Here is a 3,046-nt window from a genome sequence, read left to right on the forward strand (position 1 = left end):
CCGCCATCTTGGCCCGCCCCCCGCCCCGACCAGCGCCGCCAAGGGACAAACTTCTGCGAGAGGCGCGTCCCCCCCACGGCGCCCCCTGCGGTGTGCTGGCAGCTGCTCACGCGGCTGCTCTCTTAAAGCAGCCCGAAAAGCGGCTTCTTGCTAGCACCTCTTCCTTCTTACCGACAGAGGCTCTGGGCAACCCTGTCTAAGTTACACACAACATGAGTCCAATTTAGTGAACGTAGCTTCCCCCTCTGCAGTTTTCCGATTGAAATCAACCCTCCCTTGCATCATGTCGCTCCAGTGCAGTGACCCTGCGCTCCCCCTGGCTGGATCACATATCCTAATTTGGTGGGAAAAAGTCAGCTTTCAAACACTAAGTGCTGCCAGCAGTGCAGCAACACTGCTGAGGAATTGGATCTGGCCCTTAACAGTTGTGTTGCTCATGACAGGTGCCGCAAATACACATTATTGACAAGCTGCCAAGACCTAAGCATGCAAGGCAAAGAACACCATCAGCACTGGCTCCCCACTCCAGCACATTAGAAGAGTGCAGTGTTTTGACGCACACAGCCATGAACAGCATGCACGAGGACCATGAAGCACGGTCTATCCACTGCACCCAGTGCTACGTCCAGGGCAATGGGTACATCCGCAGCCTGGGTAGGTTTGTGCTCATACTGTGATCTCCAGGTGGAGTGCCCAAGGCTCTTGCAGCCCAGAGTAGATCTTCGGGACATAAAGATGAAGTGAACTCTTCAACTGAGCCCAAGACTCATAAGAAGAGAATTTTAAAAAGCCTTACCTGTTTATGAAGAAAGCCTTCAGTAGGGCTTTTACCTGCCTAGAATTGGTGTTCAAAAGCATCTTCTCTTTCCTCTTCACTTCATTGTTGCACTAAAATGATCAAACTAAAGTCCTATGCTAGGTATTGGCAGGTCATATTCAGCATATCAATGATTTGATATGGAGCCTTAGGGCTGCAACTCTGTAACAAGTTCCCTGACTAAAGAATAACTATTTAATGACAAAACATGAAGTTCTGTTAATGTTTTATCTGTTCTAACACAGCTAAATCCCAGTAGCTTTCAAAGCCCAGCCTTTGGGGTTTTTTTCTAAACGAAATACCATGTTCAACACTTCTTATGCAATTTATGCGGTTGAAGAGGTAATGTCCGTACCCCCATAATCTGAATATGTTCACAGGTAGTGCTGCTGAGAAACAGGCCAATTTTTTATAAAAGCTTCAGCTGGACAAAGTTGGAACCTTTCCAGGCACAGAGGCACTATCTTCCCCAGAAATACAAGTTCCCTAGGGAAAAAAAAAAAAACCAACAGAGACCTTACCTCATTGCAGAGAACATAGGTAGTTCAAAAGCATACCTTGCTCTGTATTCATGACTGATGAAGCAAGCACCCTGCCTTTTCACCAGGTGCCTAGATGCGTGCAGGAAATAACATGACAAATACAATACTGTTTTTAAACATGTTATGCTTCAAAATTATAGCTCCTTTGTCAGACAAACCAGTTTTAAAACAAACTCATCCGATCATCATCTCTGCATTCCTACTTCTTCTTACAGAAGCAACTGCTTCTATTTACACTCACAGGCTGGCCAAGCAATCAAGTTATACATGGGGGGGAACTAATAACAGCCAATAAATGGGGGTGAGGAGGTAAGCACCTCGTTAACCTGATTTCTTGCCCTAGGAATTGTTACATGAAACCACAGCTTTAGACCCAGTAGTGAATTGTTAATTCTTCATTCATGTGTCTTTCTTCAACCAAACTTTACCGCTCTATAAAGCATCATAAGTAAGTACAAATCAGCCTTGATCGGTGCTACAAATATATTAAATTCTCTTCTCTTACCTTGAATTGCACTGCAAATGCCATGCAAGCAGAAAGTGTTGCTAGCTCTCTAAAAAAGCTGCCTTTTAAAGGCTTTTCTATGAATACACTTACTCCACTTCACTGACAGTAGGCTAAATAAAACTTAACATGTCATGTGCATGCCAGGAATATGAATAAAATGATGCCTGACACTGGTATTACTATTCCTACTCCTGAGCAGTGATAAGTTATCAAGAGAAGGCTTCTTGATCCTGGTAAAACTTATCACACTTATGATGGAAATTATTTCATTGATACAAAATACTTCGCATCAAGCTCCAATAAGCTACTTCAGTACACACCTGTTTCAAGGCAATGAACAGTTGTACTGACCATATCTCTGCCACAGGGGAAGCAACAGAGGTGCTCTTGCTAACCCCTTGATAGGAGGAGGCAACTCTCCTCCTACATGAACCCCCTTGATAGGAAAAAAACCCAACAGAGGCTGCTAACAGATCAGTGCTGCACAGCCTCCACAACACAATGAGGGATTTAGCTTGTTTCACAAAAGCACCATGAAACTTGCATGCTGATCTTCCTTCCCATCAGGAAGGGTTAGATATCATTCACCCTGATGCAGTAACTGATGAGGGCATTGACAAACCTGGTTGCACAGACAGCCTGAAACAACAGGTGAGGTATATCAAATCTTTTCATTGAAGACAAAACATCCTTGCTGTCCCCATCTTCAGGCTAGACACACACAGCAGGAGCTGACAGCAGATGCTTCTGGTAGTTACAAGGGAAGGGTTTGGCAGAAGCATGCAGCAACACACGAGAGATCAGGATGTTTCTCCACACGCAGCATGTTCCCCAGGAAAAGATGGGAGGATTGGGCAAGGGACTAACACACAGGGCCATCTCTGATGGACCAGATGTGAGTCAAGTCAGTGCCAGTTTAAGTAGAGCAAGGATGACTATTCTTCTGTGTGAAGAACACTCAACCACTGGTAGGGCTCAGGACACCTGATGAGAGCTACACTCCCTGATTAATTTAATCAAACAGAGCAGCAGGAGAGTTAAAAATGCATTTGTGTTACCAAGTGCTGCTTATCCCCCACAGACCTTGCCTTTTCCTCTTGACCTGCCTGACCCATTATACATGGGCAATGACACTCAGCCACCCTTGCTCTAACAAAGAGAGCAGTTGAATACCAATAG

Source organism: Aptenodytes forsteri, unplaced genomic scaffold (genome assembly GCF_000699145.1).
Source record: "Aptenodytes forsteri isolate BGI_AS27 unplaced genomic scaffold, ASM69914v1 Scaffold221, whole genome shotgun sequence".
Taxonomy (NCBI): Eukaryota; Metazoa; Chordata; class Aves; order Sphenisciformes; family Spheniscidae; genus Aptenodytes; species Aptenodytes forsteri.